The 18,979-nt window shown below is 38.9% G+C and overlaps 1 non-coding gene and 1 pseudogene across 1 annotated transcript; one reads left to right on the plus strand and one right to left on the minus strand.

Moving 5' to 3' along the window:
* Positions 1-10,301: 10,301 nt before the first annotated feature.
* Positions 10,302-12,094, minus strand: LOC109438959 (small ribosomal subunit protein eS4, X isoform-like; annotated as a pseudogene).
* A 331-nt stretch (positions 12,095-12,425) lies between these two features.
* TRNAA-AGC (transfer RNA alanine (anticodon AGC)) lies at positions 12,426-12,497 on the plus strand. Its single transcript has one exon. It is a non-coding gene; the product is annotated as a tRNA-Ala (tRNA).
* Positions 12,498-18,979: the final 6,482 nt, after the last annotated feature.

Genomic DNA, 18,979 nt, shown 5'->3' on the forward strand with positions numbered 1-18,979 from the left:
AAGGCCTGTTTGTTAGAGGTCTTATTGGCATCCCTTTGTTGTCAAAGATAAGTATACTCCTTTCCTCCATAGGGAGGATACTCCTTTCCTCACAGGTCAGCTTTTATGAACCTGCTTCAGGGAAGAAGGGCAATGGTGAGGGAGGGGTTAGAATCACTTTCCTGTTTCTGCCATTTTCCCAAACTCCTTCAACTTAAAATATTCAATATGCCAAAGTGCCATATTTGGGGATAGTATGTGATGAACCCCATTAGTAACAAGGTACACCATCAGAGGAAGAATCATTCTAAACTTTATAGATTTAGCTAACAATTTCACATAGGGATTTATAGGGATTTATAGGGATTTATAGGGATTTATAGGGATTTTGTGACATAGATGTCTTAGGACTAAAGGTAGAATTTAAGCTAAAGAAAGCTTTTCTGAAAATTTGAAAATGTTGAGTCAAAAACATGAATTTGTACTATTTTGTCTGAGTTTTGAGAGTTTTTGAGAATAATGACAATGAAATGTATGTTTAATTGGAAGAATCTTAAAATGTTCATCTCTAACACAGATTTCTCTGTCATTTAAGAGTGCAAAATGTATTTCCCAAGTAGCAAAATAAAATCTGTAAACTTTAAAAAAATATTATTACTATTATTCTTAGTAGTATTAGTAGTAATAGCAGTAGTAACAGAACTGTTGCACTAGTGGCTAATAGCTACCATTTGGACAGTACAGAGATATATAGAACATTTCCATTGTTGTAAAAAGTTCTATTGGATAACATGAAGTTAAAGTATTAGTCTTTTGGAAGAAAAGACTTTAATTCAACCAAAAATTATGCAGTTTTACCTTTGAAGATATTGAAACATACTCAGTTTTCTAAAAGATTGGAAAACTGAATGAAATTCTTTTGTAGATATCCAAATGGTCCCTGAGGTGGAGGATTGAAACATGGCCATGGTTTTAGCTTTGGGGTAGATTATGATATATGCAGTTGAAATAGAGTCAGCCAACTATAGAGCTTTGTTTTCGTTTTGTTTATTTTTAAAATTTTTTTTTTTTTTAAATTTTATTTTATTAAATTTATTGGGGTGACAATTGTTAGTGAAACTACATAGATTTGAGGTGTACAATTCTGTATTACATCATCTATAAATTCCATTGTGTGTTTACCATCCAGAGTCAGTTCTTCTTCCATCAACATATATTTGATCCCCATTACACTCATCTCCCACCCCCCACCCCCCTTACCCTCTGGTAACCACTAAACTATTGTCTGTGTCTATGAGTTTCTGTTTCTCATTTGTTTGTCTTGTTCTTTTGTTATTTTTGGTTTATATACCACATATCAGTGAAATCACATGGTTCTCTGCTTTTTCTGTCTGACTTGTTTCGCTCAGCATTACTCTCTCAAGATCCATCCATGTTGTCACAAATGTTCCTATATCATCTTTTCTTACCGCTGAATAGTATTCCATTGTGTATATATACCACAACTTCTTTGTCCATTCATCTATGGAAGGACATTTTGGTTGTTTCCATGTCTTGGCCACCGTAAACAAAGCTGCATTGAACATTGGAGCACATGTGTCTTTATGTATAAATGTTTTCAGATATTTTGGGTAGATACCCAGGAGAGGGATTGCTGGGTCATATGGTAATTCTATTCATAATTTTTTGAGGAACCTCCATACTGCCTTCCATAGCGGCTGCACCAGTCTGCATTCCCACCAACAGTGTATGAGGGTTCCTTTTTCTCCACAGCCTCTCCAAAATTTGTTACTATTTGTCTTGTTGATGATCGCCATTCTGACTGGGGTGAGGTGATATCTCATTGTGGTTTTGATTTGCATTTCTCTGATGATTAGTGATGTTGAGCATTTTTTCATATGTCTATTTGTCATTTGTATGTCCTCTTTGGAGAAATGTCTCTTCAAGTCGTCTGCCCATTTTTCAATTGGGTTGTTTGTTTTTTTGTTGTTGAGTTGCATGAGTTCCTTGTATATTCTTGATATTAGCCCCTTATCGGAGGCACTGTTTGCAAAAATCTTCTCCTATTCAGTTGGTGGCCTCTTTATTTTGTCGATGGTTTCTTTTGCTGTGCAGAAGCTTTTAAGTTTCATATAGCCCATTCGTTTATTTTAGCTTTTACTTCCGTTGCCTTTGGAGTCAAATTCATAAAATGCTCTTTGAACCCAAGGTCCATAAGTTTAGTACCTATGTTTTCTTCTATGCAGTTTATTGTGTCAGGTCTTATGCTTAAGTCTTTGATTCTTTTTCACGTGGCTATCCAATTCTCCCAGCACCATGTATTGAAGAGGCTGTCTTTCCTCCTTTGTATGTTTTTAGCTTCTTTGTCAAAAATTATCTGTCCATATTTATGTGGTTTTATTTCTGGGTTCTCAATTCTATTCCATTGGTCGATGTGTCTGTTTTTCTGCCAATACCATGCTGTTTTGATCATTGTAGCCCTGTAGTACAAGCCAAAGTCAGGAAGTGTGATACCTCCATTATTGTTCTTTTTTCTTAAGATTGCTTTGGCTATTCGGGGTCTTTTGTGATTCCAAACAAATCTGATGATTTTTTTTGTTCTATTTCTTTAAAGTATGCCATTGGGATTTTGATGGGGATTGCATTGAATCTGTATATTGCTTTGGGTAATATGGCCATTTTAACTATGTTGATTCTTCCAATCCATGAGCATGGAATGACTTTCCATTTCTTCTTTGTGTGTTCTTCAATTTCTTTCAAAAATGTCTTATAGTCTTTCACATCCTTGGTTAAGTTTATTCCTAGGTATTTTATTCTTTTTGCTGCAAATGCAAAAGGAATTGTTTTTTGTATTTCTTTTTCTGAGATTTCATTGTTAGTATATAGGAAAGCAATGGACTTTTGTACGTTGATATTGTAGCCGGCAACTTTACTGTATTCGTTGATTGTTTCTAACAGCTTTTTGGTGGAGTCTGTAGGGTTTTCTATATATAGCATCATATCATCTGCAGAGAGTGATAATTTAACTTCTTCATTCCCAATTTGGATGCCTTTTATTTCTTTCTCTTGCCTGATTGCTCTGGCAAGGACTTCCAACACTATGTTGAAAAGCAGAGGTGATAGGGGACAGCCCTGTCGTGTTCCTGAACGTAGAGCAAAGGGCTTCAGTTTTTCACCATTAATTATGAGATTAGCAGAGGGCTTGTCATATATGGCCTTTATTATGTTAAGGTATTTTCCTTCTATACCCATTTTATTAAGTGTTTTAATCATAAATGGATGTTGTATCTTGTCAAATGCTTTTTCTGCATCAATTGATATAACCATATGATTTTTGTCCTTTATTTTGTTTATGTGATGTATCACATTGATGGATTTGCGGATGTTGAATCATCCTTGAACCCCGGGGATGAACCCTACTTGGTCGTGATGAATAATCTTTTCAATGCATTGTTGTATTCAATTTGCTAGAATTTTATTTAGGATTTTTGCATCTGCATTCATCAGAGATATTGGTCTGTAATTTTCTCTTTTTTTTGCTGTCCTTATCAGGTTTTGGTATCAGGGTAATGTTGGCCTCATAAAATGAGTTAGGGCGTACTGTCTCTTCTACAATTTTTTGGAAGAGTTTGAGCAGGATTGGTATTAGATCTTCTTTGAAGGTTTGGTAGAATTCACTAGTGAAGCCATCAGGTCCCGGACTTTTGCTTTTGGGAAGGTTTTGGATGACTGATTCAGTTTCTTTACTGGTGATCAGACTGTTTAGATTTTCCAGTTCTTCATGGTTCAGCCTTGGAAGGCTATATGTTTCTAAGAACTTGTCCTTTTCTTCTAGGTTATTGAATTTGGTGGCATATAGTCCTTCATAGTATTGTTGGATGATCCTTTGTATTTCTGTGGTGTCCGTAATAACTCCCCCTTTTTCGTTTCTGATTTTTTTGTTAATTAGTGTCCTCTCTCTTTTTATCTTAGTGAGTTTAGCCAAGGGTTTGTCAATTTTGTTAATCTTTTTAAAGAAACAGCTCTTTGTCACATTAGTTTTTTCTATTGTCTTTTTGTTCTCTATTTCATTTACCTCTGCTCTGATTTTTGTTATTTCCTTTTCTGCTGACCTTGGGTTTCACTTGTTCTTCTTTTTCTAGTTCTTTAAGGTGTAACATGAGGTTATTTATTTGGGATTTTTCTTGTTTCTTGCGATAGACCTGTAATGATACAAATTTCCCTCTTAAAACTGCTTTTGCTGCATCCCCAAAATTTTGGTAGGATGTATTTTCATTGTCATTTGTTTCTATGTATCTTTTGATCTCTCCTCTAACTTCTTCTTTGACCCAGTCGTTCTTTAAAAGCATGTTGTTTAATCTCCATGTATTTGTGTTTTTCCTGCTTTCTTTTTGCAGTTGATATCCAAATTCAAAGCCTTGTGATCAGAGAATATGCTTGGTATGATTTCAATCTTCTTAAATTTGCTGAGGCTGATTTTATGTCCCAATATATGGTCTATCCTTGAGAATGTTCCATGCACACTATAAAAGAATGTATAGTCTGATGTTTTAGGATGAAGTGCTCTATAAATGTCAATTATGTCCATTTCATCTTCTGTGTCATGTAGGGCTGCTATTTCATTATTTATTTTCTGTTTAGATGATCTATCCATAGCTGTCAATGATGTATGTAAGTCCCCTAGTATAATTGTGTTTTGGTCAATTTCTCCCTTTAGTTCTGTTAGTAGTTGCATGGTATATTTTGGTGCTCTCTGATTGGGGGCATAAATATTGATGACTGTTATGTCTTCTTGTTGTACAGTCCCCTTCACCATTATGAAATGTCCATCTTTGTCTCTTGTTATCTTTTTCACCTGGAAGTATGTTTCATCTGATACCATTATGGCTACATCTGATTTTCTCTGGATAGTATTTGCTTGGAGTGTCAATCTCCACCCTTTCACTTTGAGTCTGTGCTTGTCCTTGTAGCTGAGATGTGTCTCTTGGAGACAGCATATGGTTGGGTTTAGTTTTTTGATCGAATCTACTACTCTGTGCCTTCTTATTGGTGAGTTCAGTTCATTTACATTTAGGGTGATTATTGACATATGAGGATTTCCTGTCATTCTATCTTTAGTTTTCTGGTATGGCTGTGTCTCCATTGTTTCTTTGCCTTTTTGTTGTTGTCTATTAGACACAGAAATATTCTATGATGTTTCCCTCTGTTTATTCTTTTATTTCAGTATATATTTCAGTTGTGGATTTTTTTTGAGTGGTTATCCTTAAAGTTTATGTAAAAGAAAGTTTGATATTTAGAGTATTCCATTTTCTTCAGCACACTTACTTTCTCCATTCCCATATTCCGGCTCAGGCCTTTACTCTCCCCCTTTTTATGTTTTGGTTGCCACAAATTGTCCCTGTTGATGGTGGTCGTATAGCCTCCTTTAGTATTTCTTGTAGTGCAGGTCGTGTATTAGAGAATTCCCTCAGTTTCTGTATGTCTGGAAAGGTCTTTATTCCTCCTTCATATCTAAAGGATATCTTTGCTGGATATATTCTTCTTGGCTCATAATTTCTCTCTTTCAATAGTTTGAATATTTGATTCCACTCCCTCCTGGCTTGTAGAGTTTCTGCTGAAAAATCTGATGATAATCTAATGGGCTTTTCTTTGTAAGTTACCGTCTTCTTTTGCCTGGCTGCCTTGAGGATTCTTTCTTTGTCGTTGATTTTAGATAGCTTCAATACAATGTGCTTTGGAGAAGGCCTGTTGGGATTGAGGTAATTAGGTGTTCTATTTGCTTCTTGGATTCCAGGGTCCAGTTCTGTCCACAAGTTTGAGAAGTTCTCATCGATAATTTGTTTGAATATATTCTCTGTTCCCTTCTCTCTTTCTTCTCCTTCTGGTATGCCCATTATTCTTATATTGCTCTTTCTGATGGAGTCAGAAAGTTCTTGTAGAGTTCTTTCATTTCTTTTAAGTCTCAAGTCTCTTTCTTCTTCCATCTGTGTAATTTCCAGTTTTCTGTCTTTGATGTCACTAATTCTTTTCTCCATCTGGTCAACTCTACTACATAAGCTGGTTATTTCATTCTTAATTTCTTCTATTAAGTTCTTAATCTCCAGAAATTCTATTTTGTTCTTTTTTAAAATTTCAATCTCCTTTGTAAAATGCTCATGCTGTTCTTAGATTGTGTTTCTGAGTTCATTTAACTGCCTATCTGTGTTTTCTTGTATCTTGTTGAGTTTTTTCAGAATTTCAATCTTGAATTCTCTATCATTTAAGTCACATATTTCTGTATCTTTAAGTGCCTTTTCTGGAGACTTTTCGCTTTCTTTCTGAGCTATCTTGTTGCCTTGGTTATTCGTGGCAATTACTGATTTACTATTTCTCTTCCTAGACATCTACAGGAGTGGGTTCTGCATCAGGTTGATAGGAAGAGGTCTTTCTTTTGTTTTCCAGTACTTGTTGGTAGAATGTTTTATTTTTTCTCCGACTGCAGCCTATTTTTCCTTTCTCACATGGTAGTGCTATGTTTTCTCTGCACTATTCCAGCTTCTCACACAATGGGTGGATTCCCTGGGAGACGGGCTTCTCCTCTGTTAGTAGTTCATCTAGGTCACAGGGCGCAGTGTCCCGGTGGGTATGCGGAGAGCTTTTGATGTTCCAAAGCTCTTCCAGGTCCAGATACAGAGCCCGTATGCTTCAGCAGTTCTGTTTACTCCTGCAGGTATCTGCCCAGATAGGTAGGGCCAGGGGCGGGGTGAGTTGTGAGAGGTGGCCCAGAGCAATGGAGGTGACCACCACCACAGCCAGTCCTGCTTCCACAGCTCCCTCCCCTTTGCCAGAACTAGTTGGGCTCCGAATTTGTGTCTGCGGTCCACAGTTCTCAGAACAGCAAATATTCTATTCTTTTGATCTGACAGTGCTACTGTTCTGCTTCTAGCATTGGGCAGGTGGGGGCGGGGCGAGCTCTGGGAGGGGAGGGAGGGGGCGGCTAGTCTCAGTGCCTAAGGTTTCTGTTCTCTGCTCGGTAGTGAGGGCTTAAACCACCGTTTTCAGCCTTCTTCCTTTAGTCTTTTCTATTAGGTCTCTGTCATGAGTGTTGGGTTCAGCCGTGTTATATGCTGCCCCCTCAGCCCTGTGGGCCATAAGCGGAGCCCTAGCAGTCCGAGTTCTTCTCTCTCCCGCAGCTGCGGTGGTTCCGGGAAGCAGCGAGCTCGGAGCACTGAGCTAGGTCTGCGTCCTATGCCTGCGCGGCTCCATCTCTGCACTTCTCCCTTTCCTCCTCCCTCGCTCGTGCGATTCTCCCACCTGTAGGTGATTTCGGTAGTGGGCCTCTTCGTCTTGCCTGTCTGCTGTGCAGGGAGTCCTTTGTGGAGTTATTGTTGTTCAATTCATTGTAAATTCAAGGGGAGCTTTACAGAGGCTCACCTCACGCCGCCATTTTGATGACCTGCTTTTGGATAGTTTCTTAGAAATGGGATTTATAGGTCAAAGGGTGAATAAAAATATAATTTATCTAGATACTGCAAATTTCCTTCCCTTAAGATTGTATCACTTCCCTTTCCTATCAGCAGTCCATGAAAGGACCAATTTCTCTGCAACCTTGACAACAGAGTATGCTATCTGACTTTTGGAGTTTAACCAATCTGATGGGTGAAAAATGATATCAGAGTATAAATGTAGATGTATTTCCTTTATTGTGAGGGAACTCTTCTCATATGGATAAGAACCATTTGCATTTCCTTTTTTGTTAACTCTATTCATATCTCTAAACTACTTTTTTCTGTAGGTTTGTTGGCCTTTTCCTTTTTATTAAAATTTTTATTTATATATGAGAAATAGTAACCATTTATCATGATATAAATAGCCAATAAAATTTTCTATCTTATTATTTAAAATTTTCTTTGCTTATTGTGTTTTTCAATTGAAAAGTTTTTTCTTTAAGGTTTATACAATCATATTTATTAATATTTACAATATTGCTTTTAGATTTTGAGCCATATTTAGGCAATTTTGTTACTCCTTAGGTTATAGAGGACTTCATCCACATTGTCTTTTTGTGCTTGTATGGTTTCTCTTTTTTTAACACTTAAAATTTTAATACATTTGGAATTTATCCTGGTGTGCAGGGTGAAGAATGGATTCAATTTTATTCTTTCCCATGTGATTATCCAATTATTTCCACATTACGAATTGAGAAGGTCATCTTTTCCTTGTTGATATGAGGTACTGCCTTTATTATAAACTATTTTTCTTTGCATCTGGGTTTATTATAGGACTTCTATTCTCTGTGCTAATAACAAACTACTGCAATTATAGAGGTTCTATCGTATGCTTTAATGTTTGCTGCCCCCCTCCTGGCTTTTGCTCTTATATTTTAGGGATTTCCTGGATATTATTAATTGCTTGTTCTTCTTTATAAAAATTGCTCAGTTCCAGAAAGAAAAAAGATGTTACTTTTTAATTTTAATTGGGATCGCATTCAATTTATAAATTGTCTTAAGAGAAAGTGTCATTTATATAAAGTTGAGTCTTTTTCTACTGCAATATGGCATGTTTTAAAAACGTTTAATATATATTTGTGACTTCCAGGATTGTATTATAGTTTTCTTCATATAGGTCTTGGAAATTTCTAGTTAAGTTTATAACCAGGAATTTTTGTCTCTTTCTTTCTAAATTTTCTTTCCTTTCCCCCTTTTTTTTGTAGTAACTTTTTTTCATTTTGGGAGATTTTTCAGGTATATAATCATAACTCTGAACCATAATATAGTTTTCCTTGATTCTTTCAATTCTTATGCCTTTACCTGTCTTGTAATTGCTTTTACAACTGTCTCCAACCTGACAATAAATAGCAGTGGTAATAGCTGGCATCCTTAATTTGTTCCTGCCTTTAGTAGCAAAGCCTCTAGTGTTTCCCAATGAATGAAATGCTTGCTTTTGAATATATATATATATATATATATATATATATATATATATATATATACATTCAAAAGAGTATATTTATAAATATACTCTTGGAATACACACACACACACACACACACACATATATATAAAATTGAGAAGTGTCTATCAATTCTTGTCTATTGAGTGCTTTAAGCGTATTTGTATTAGTTTCTTAAGGCTGCTATAACAATTACCACAAACTGGGTGGCTTAAAATAATAGGAATATATTCTCTTACAGTTTTCTAGGCTGGAAGTCCAAAATCAAGGTGGCAGCCGGACCATGCTCCCTCTGAAGTCTCTAGTGAAGAATCCTGTTTTGTCTCATTTTAGTTTTGGTGGCTCCCAGCAATCCTTGGCTTATAGTTGCACGCTTCAGTCTCTGCCTCCGTCATCACATGGCCTTCTTCCCTCTGTGTGTCTCTGTCTCTTTTTATAAGGACATTAGTCATTGGATTTAGAGCTCACCCTAATCCAATGTGACCTCATCTTAACTAATTCTATCCACAAAGATCCTATTTCTAAATAAGGTCAATTTTTAGATTGCAAAGGGACATGAATTTTTGGAGTATATTGTACACCCACTACAATATTAAATATTTGTTGACTTTTGTCAAATCCTTTTCTCCATTTATGGAGATATCATGTATGCTTTTTCTTTTTATCTCTACGATGAATTACATTACTGTTGTTAAAGATAAACCAGAGCTGGACAGTAGCTAAAATGGTCAAAACAGATTTCATTCAGGAATATTGCAATAAGGGAAAAGAGACTTCAGTATAGAACCAGGATCAACTCCAAATACAGCATGGGTAAGTGAGACCTATAGCTGAGTAGCAGGGTGGGGGTCCATGGATAGAACACGACTAAGAGGAAACATCAGGGGTAAGGTAGGATTTTGGACAAACCAATCCAACAGAATCCTGACTGAAGGCAGGCCAAGGTAATCAAACATCGCCTGATGGATGGAAGATGATGAGGAACCCAATTACATATCAAGGGTGATCAGATATGGAGGATGGGGGATTCTGTTCTGTCTTTACTCTTACCCAAGAATTGGACTAGCTAGATAACTTACATGAGTTAAACAGAAATAATTTTACCTAAGACAGATACACCCTCTAGCTAAACCAACTTAGCAGGACTTTTGTTATAACTGGACAACACAGAGATGAAAACAGAAATCCAAAAGTAAAGGGCTAGTTAAAAAAGAGTTCAGGGGACCCTGAATACAGTTTGGTCAAGGAGAGAATCTTTTTCACTGTCTTCCTTAATAATGAGTGATTTTTGTATTTCTGGAATAAACCCAACTTGGACATCCAATATTAGTATTTTTAATATGCTGTTGGGTTCTGTTTGCTAATAATTTTGTTTAATATTTGGGCATTAAGTTTCTTATATTTCATTTATGAAATTGGCCTGTAGTTTTCATTTTTGGTGCAAACTGAAAAAGTTTGTGGTGAGTATTATATTCACTACAAAATTAATTGGAAGTTTTTTTTTTTTTCTATTTCTGCGCTTTGAATAATTTAGGTAACATCATGATTTTCTCATATTTAACAGTTTGGTAGAATTTCCTTGTGAACATATTTGAGTCTGGTGCCCTTTTTCGGGGGCATGCCAATTCAACCATTTCCCCCCCCCCCCAAAGTTATGATTTGTTTGAACTTTCTGTCTCTACAAGGATTAATTTGGGTATGCTGTATTTATCTACAAAATTCACTTCATCTAAGTTTTTAAATCATTTGCTGAGTTATGTTACGATGTTTCTTATGATTTTTAAAAAGATCTGTTTTGATGGTTATTTCCTCTAGTCAGTTCTTTGTATATTTGCACTTTTTTTCCTTTTTGGTTAGGTTGGCTAGAGGTTTGTCTATTTTGACTTTTCAAATATCCAGATGCTTTGCTTATTAGTTCTACTTTTTAAACGATTATTAAGTTCATTGGTGTAACATTGGTTAGTAAAATTAGATAGGTTAGTAAAATGTACAATTCTGTAATACATCATCTACATATTGCATTGTGTGTTCACCACCTAGTCAGTTCTCCTTCCATCGCCATATAATTGATCCTCTTTTCGCTCTTCTACTTTTTTCTTTTTGCTATATTATCTTCAATTAAGTACAAAGACTCTGCTAATCATGTCACCTGGAGATCATTTCACCCACTGCTCTGTTTGGCCGCCAGTCTCGTCTCATCTCTCTCTTCCGCAATGGTGAGGCAGACACCCTTTCCACGGGGAAGAGAAGTCCATGGCTTGTTGTGTTTGCCAATAACAAAAATGTTGGAGAGTTGGGTGGCAAAGCTGTTGCCATTGGCCTCTTCACATGAACCACATCAAAAGAACCAGGGTGTCGCTCTCTGTTGGTGATCACACTACTTCTTCCCAGGTTGGCACCTCCGGTCACCATGCACAGGTTACCAGTGTCACGCTTGATGAAACCAGTAATTTTGCCGGTTTCCAAATCGATATGAATGGTGTCGTTCACCTTGATGAGGGCACCAGGGTAAGGATGGGTCACAAGATGCAGGATTCCTTTTGTGCCCACAAAGATCTTTCTCACTGCACCACTCGAACTTGGCCTCCTTGGGTGTAACACGCAAAGCGACCCTTGGTGTCGCAGGTCAGACGGAAGTTCTCTCCTGTCTTGTGGATGCTGATGACATCCATCCATCAAACCACCGGGGGAGGTTACGTCTGTTCGGACGTTGCCAACAATCTCAATGAACCGCTGCTTGCAGACCTTCTGTACGTCATCTCCTGTTAGGGCACATTCAGTCTGTTTCTTAGGAAGATGGTCAGAGGGAGACATTCTCTCAGCTCGTGGGGACCGGTGGATGGACAAGGAGCACACACATCGGTCAGTTTATCCACGTCCAGTGCTTCGGAGCTGCTACGCGCTCCGGACGCTTATTGGGACCATGAGCCGTGGCTGCGCTGGGTGCAGACAGAGAAAGAGCTCCCTCTCTACTTTTGGGAGGGTGGTTGAACCAGTCCAGCTGCACGGAAGGCTGACGAAGGGTTAACGAGCTTCGCAGGGCTGAGTGGTGGGCCCGCCGGGGGGCGTTCGTCGCGCACGCGTCCTCTCTCCTCTGCCGCAGACACCAACCGCTCTGAGTTTGTCCTTCCGTTTTTCCTCCGCCTCTGGAACTAATATGGTCTCTCGTTTTGTATCCCCGCATTATGCTTTGTGACTTTTTGCAGCTCTTTAAAGCATCCGGGAAAGAGGGGAGGAGAGAGTGAAGACTGGAGAGAAGACGTTTCTCCCCGGGCTCTTGTAGAGGCGGGGGAAGTGAGTCCAGCCTGGCAGGAGCAGACACACGCCAGGACTGCCAACCCGCGCTTCAGGTCTAGGATGCAGTGTACTCTTCTTTCAGCAAGACGGGACATAGGACGTGTATGTAAAATTTCGGAAACGGCAGAATTACGTAGAGCGGATTTTGGCTTGGTACCAACTTGTGCCAAATGGCTGTATTCTGTCTTGAATACATTTCCTGGCGCAGCGCGCTGCCAGGGGGTGTAGCTCAGTGGTAGAGCGCGTGCTTAGCATGCACGAGGCCCCGGGTTCAATCCCCGGCACCTCCAGCTTTAGTCTTCAGTTTTTCACTCTTTTCCTTGCTCACAAGAAAGTGAAATTCTCACCATGATTTGCTACCGGTCTCTGCTCCCCGGGCTGAGCAACACCAATCGCGGCTGCGGGAGCAAAAGGAGGAGATGGAACGAGAAGACGGACTGCGCGCTGACCAGCTCGAGGTTCCGAAACCGTGACGAGCACGTCACCACACGGACCTTTGGTTCCATTTTGCAGTATGATTAATAAATCAGGAAAGAAAAGATAAGGAGGCAAAGATTGAACAAAAGACAAACACAGGCCCTCAGACAATTCGTGTCAGTTTTTTGTTTGTGGTTGTTTTTGTTTTCTGAGCCGCGTTGATCATGATCAGACTGCAGGTTTAGCAAGAAGAAAAGCGGAACCTTCCAAACTGGGAAATAAATTCATCTTCGTCAGTGAATAAGCAGAAATGACACTTCGGCCGAAACAGCCGAACTATATACTTCCATGGGGAAGTATATTTGGCTAAAGATCTCAAAATTCACGGATCAATTTCTCCTTCTGTTCTGTCTTTACTTTCACCGAGAATTGGACTGGCTAGGTAATTTACAGGAGTGAAACAGAAATAAGTTTACCTGAGACAGATGCGCCCTCTATCGGGAAGCAATTTACCAGACCCTTGGTCAGCTGGTCAGCGTGGACCTCGGACCCAAAGAGCTGGTGATACCTGAGAGTGTGTTAGAAATGCAGAATGTCAGCTGCATCCCCGACCTACTAAACTAGAAACCGCATTTCAACAGGGTCTCCAAGTGATCCCTTTGCATATTAAAGTTTGAGAAGCACTGGTTTGAGTGCTGTGACCTGGATTAAGAAGGTATATAATATAAATACATCACTGTATTTTTATTTTTTCCCAATTTCCTATTCCAATGTACAAAAAATAATTGCAAAAATGTATTTCTATTCTTGAACCATTTTTTTTGTTCTAATCATTAAACTTGTTCCCCCCTCCATGGTAATATGATATTAATATTTTTAATCAATATACATAATTGAATTTGATGTGAAGTTTCTTTTGCCTCTTAATACAAATTTTGCAAGTTTTGCAATCAAGATTGTGCTTACTTCCAATATGAACTGGGAAGTTGGTATCTTTTTTTCTGTTTGGCAACATTTTAAACAAGATAAGATTTTGTAATCATTTCAAAACTCAGAGCTGCCTCCTCTTCCTCACCAAATCCTCAGGAACTTTTGTGTTAACCCCCTTTTGTATACTAAATCCTGTGATAGATTTGAAGATCCAAAACCCTTAGCTACTGCAGTGAAAGTGTGGACTGGTAGGGCAAGGACTGGGAAATCCATGGTTCCCTGAGTATAGAAAATGTCAGACCACCCCCTCTCCCTGTGAAGCGATTAGGGAATTTCCAAAGGAGAAATTCAGTTCCAAAAGACATGCTTTCTCAGGTTAAGATGTCTTGGCTTTCAGATTTACTTTTTCAAGGAAAGACTCAGAGCTAGTGCTCAGGAACCAGACTTTATTTAATGGGAGCAACAGGCCATTTTGTGTTCTGTTGAAATATTTTCTCTCCTTTCTTTAAGATTTTTATTAAAAATATAGCTAACATACAATATTATATTAATTTCAGGTATAAACCATAGTCATTCAACATTTATATATCTAAAGAAGTGATCACCATGATAAGTCCAACAACCATCTGACACCGTACCACACTATCACAATATTATTGACTATATTCCCCAAGCTGTACATTTCATCTCCATGACTTATTTGTGTTATACCTGGACATTAGGACTTCTTATTCCTCTTCACCTTCCCCCCCTTTTAAAATTTTTCAATTACAGTTGACGTTCAATTTTATTTTATATTAATTTCAGCTGTACAGCATAGTGGTTACACATTTATGTATGTAATTTAAGAAGTGATAACCCTGATTAGTCTAGTATCCACCTGGCACTATTCATAGTTATTACCATATTATGGACTATATTCCCTATGTTTTGCTTTACATCACCTTGACTATTTTGTAGCTACCAATTTGTACTTCTTAATCCATTCACCTTTTTCACCCTGCCCCCCAACCCCTTCCCAAACTATTACCCCAATAAATCTAGTACCCATTTAACACCATACATAGTTATTACAATATTATTGACAGTATTCCTTATGGTATACCCTACATCTCCCTCACTACTTTGTAACAACCAATTTGTACTTCTTAATCCCCTCCCCCCTTTTCACCCACACACCCCAGCACCCTTCCTATGTGGCAACCATCAAAATATTCTCTCTATCTATGAGTCTGTTTCTGCTTTGTTTGTTAGTTTTGTTCTTAGATTCCATGTATAAGCAAAATCACATTACATCTGTATTTCTCTGTCTGAAACTCTACTAAGCACAACACCCTCCAGGTCCATCCATGCCACCAGAGATGGCCAGAACCCATTCCCTTTCATGGTTGAGCAATATTCCATTGTGCATATGCACCATCTCCTCTCTATCCATTCATCCACTGATGGCACCAAGGTTGTCTCCACATCTTGGGCATTGTAACCAATGCTGCAATGAACATATGGATGCAAAAGACCCCTCAAAGTCATGTTTTGGGTTTCTTCCAGATAAATACCCTAAAGTGGGATTACTGGATCCTTCATTATCTCTTCTTATAGCCTTTGTTTTAAAGTCTATTTTGTCAGGTATAGTATTGCTACCCTAGCGTTTTTGTTGTTGTTTTGTTTTTCCATTTCCATTTTCATTAAATATTTTTTTCCATCCCTTTACTTTCAGTCTGTGTGTGTCTTTTGATGTGAAGTGAGTCTTTTGTAGGCAGCATATGTAAGGGTCATGTTTTCTTATCCATTCAGCCACCCAATGTCTTTTGATTGGAGCATTTAATCCATTTACACTGAAAGTAATTGTTGATATATATGTAGCTATTGCCATTATATTATTCATAATTTTGATTTTTTTCCATCTTAAAGATGTCCCTTTAAGATTCCTTGTAATACTGGTTTGGTGGTGATGAACTCCTTTAGATTTTTCTTGTCTGGGAAGCTCTTTTTCTGTCCTCTGACTTTACATGATAGCCTTGCTGGTTAGAGTAGTCTTGGTTGTAGGCCCTTGCTTTCCATCATGAATATTTCATGCCAATCCATTTGGCCTGTAAAGTTTCTGTTGAGAACTCAGCTGACAGTCTCATGGGAGTTCAATTTTGATTGGTTCTTTTTTATGGTTTCTATGTTCTTTTCTTTAATGTTTCTATGCTAGCTATCTCTTTGTTGAAGTTCTCACTGAGTTCCTTGAGCATCTTTATAACATTTTTTTGAACTCTGTCTCTGGTAGGTTGCTTACGTCCATTTCATTTAATTCTTTTTCTAGATTTTTCTCCTGTTCTTTCACTTGGGACACATTTTTTGTTTCCCCATTTTGGCTGCCTCTGTTCATTTGTTTCTATGTATTAGGTAGATCTATTATGTCTCCCAGCCTTGGCCGAGTGGCCTTATATAGTAGGTGTCTTGTGGGGCCCAGTGGCACAGTCTCCCTGGTCACCTTCTCCAAGTGGTCCAGGAGTGTCCTTTGTGTGGGTTGTGTGTGCCCTCCTGTTATAGCTGAGCCTTGATTGCTATTGGTATGTTAATGGGTGGGATTGACTCTTAGGCTTACTGTCTGTGGGGTTTGGCCACATCCAGAGCTTACCGGCTGCTGTGCAGGAAGCTTACCCCACTGTGTGGGATTTTCCCCAGCAGGCTGTGGTGCCTGTTGAGACCACCCTTTGTGTGTGCCTCTTGTAGGGCTAATTGGGTAGTGCTCTGCTGTGGTGTGATGCCAACTTCCAAATATGTTGGTTCTGGGGCCTCTTGGGAGGGGCTGCAGTGCTGGCCCAGTTCACCCACTGCCTGTGACTGTTGGGGTACTACTTGGTAGGAGCTACAGAGCAAACCACAGTTGTCTTTTTACTGTGCTAAACCTGGAGGTGTGTGGGAGAGGCCATGCTACAAAGCGAGGCTATCTACCACCAGTCCTGGGCCGGGGGCAGCTCCATAAAAAACCAGGACACCTAGATGCCTGCTGCCACCCACTCGCTCCCTTAAGGTCCAGAAACTTATAAAGCCTCATGCAGTCCATGAGTTGGGTGAGGCAGGGTCTCAGGGAGTTACTAGGCTGGGAAGAGTTGTGATAACAGATTAATGTAAATTCTGGTTTGATGCCAGAATTGGAGCTACTCAGTAGAAGTCTCAGAGCACACTGAGGTCAATTGCCACCAACCAGGGGCCTGCAGACCCCAATAGTTTTCCAAGAAAGAGTGCAATGTAGATGGGGCTGGCTGCTTGGGAGAAAGTGCCTCTGGTGCTGGTGGAGTTGGTTGGGGTGCAGTCCCAGTGAGTCAACATTGTGCAGCAGTGGAGCTCACCAGGCCAATCAGATTCAGATTTAGCCATGGTGGGGTCAGGCTCAACACATGAAAGATCATGTCAGCCTGGTGGCTGCATGGGAAAATAAGCTCACAGAGAGAAAATGCTGACTATCTTCCAGTCTTCCCCCCAAATCCACACAACTCAGTTTGCCCTCCTGTAAGTCTCTGATGCCTCCCAAGTCAGTGTCCCTCCACCAGAGCTCAAGGTGAGTGTCTGCCTGTGAGAGAGACTGTGTGCAGCCCCTTTAAGAGGACATCTGGGTTTTCTGCAGCCTTCCTTCCCACCGGTATGGTCAGAATTCCCACTGTTTTCCACAGCCAGATGTTGTGGGGACTCCTCTTCCTGGCACTACTATTCTGGGCTATAGATCCTGGTGTGGGTCTGGGGTCCCTTCCTCCTCCAGGGGGAACCTATACAGCTGAGATATCCCTCCAGATTCTCAACTGCCACATGGAGGTTTGGGGCCTGTTTTGCATCTCCGCCTCTGCTACCAGTCTTGACATGGCTTCTTTATATTTTTAGTCACAGGACTTCTGTTTGGCTAGATTTTAGATGGTTCTCCCGGCTGACTGTTCTATAATTTAGCTGTAATTTTAATGTGTTCATGGAAGGACACAGGCACAGTGTTTATCTATTCTGCCATGTTGGATCTCTTCCTTCTCTCCTTATTTTCAAAGTACAGTTTCACAATGTCTTTTTGCCACTATACCCACAGTGTCAGGGAAAATATTCACATACTCCAACCATGGAAATTCATCAAGTTGAGAAAGAAAATAGATAAAACATTAAAAAGAGTAGTACAAATTATTACCATTGCTTTTTTGTATTATATTCAGGCTCAGGCCCAAATGGAAATACTTTTTTCCCTTTCAACTTCTCCAAAGAAATTCACCTCTGTAATTTAGGAGAGAAAAGGATACAGTGAAAAAACCATAGTATGTATGAAAAAACCAAGTAGTATGAGAAAGCCATAGAAAATATAGGATGAAAATTTCAAAATATTATATGCCAATAAAAACAAATAATGTGACAAATTGAGGTACTTCTTTGAGAGAAAGTTGTGTTTAGTTTTGACCCAGGAAAGAGTGACTTATTTAAAAAAATACAATGTAGATGAATTCTGGAAATTTAACTATGTTTTATTTGGGGGTTTTATCCTTCAACAATCTCATCTTTTGTTTAGCTTTCTTCAGGAAGTAATTAAAGATTAAGAAGCTGTGAGAGTAAAGGGGGTGTGGCCATGTGTGTGAGACCATGTATGAATTTGTGAGAGATGGCAGTTGGGCAAGACCATTGGCTGCCTAGGAATGTGGGAACAGACACTATTCATTAGGCTATTCAGTCTCTCTGACTCAAAAGGCAATGCTTTATTTTCCTCAAAGACATATTTAACAGAGGAAAAAGATTACTGAATCCTTTACTAACTACTTTAGTAGGAGATTCTTCATATTCAATCAAGGTGGAAGCAAAAGAACTAAGCCTCCCTGTCTATGGCAACAAATTGAGATGTTGTAAACACCAAAGCAAAGCATGAGTATGAATTCAAATTCCAGAGAATGACATAAAATCTCTTACATGAAAACTCCACCACTTTTGGTCTGTCAACTTTGTGTATGTGTGTTTTAGCTAAGACCTCTATCATGTCACATAATTATCATTTCTTCTAGTTGTAGGAACAATTAAGATCGAGTCTCTTGACTTTTTCTGTCTGACTTATTTCCCTTAGCATAATAATCTCAAGATCCAACTATGTTGTCACAAATGGCACTATTTCATCTTTTCTTATGGCAGAATAGTATTCTATTGTGTATATAGACCACGTCTTCTTTATCCAATCATCTATCAAAGGACACTTTGGTTATTTCCATGTCTTGGCCCCCGTAAATAAAGCTGTAATGAACATCACTGATATGTAGGATATAAAAACTGAAAACAACAAAGGAGCAAGACAAACAAAGAAAAAAAACTCATAGACACAGACAATTGTTTAGTGGTTACCAGAGGGTAAGGGGGGAGGAGGATGGTAGATGAGGGTAAAGGGGATCAAATATATGGCGATGGAAGGAGAACTGAGTCAGGG

This window comes from Rhinolophus sinicus, chromosome 2 (assembly GCF_057876585.1).
Source record: "Rhinolophus sinicus isolate RSI-liver-muscle chromosome 2, RSI-T2T, whole genome shotgun sequence".
In the NCBI taxonomy this organism is placed as follows: domain Eukaryota; kingdom Metazoa; phylum Chordata; class Mammalia; order Chiroptera; family Rhinolophidae; genus Rhinolophus; species Rhinolophus sinicus.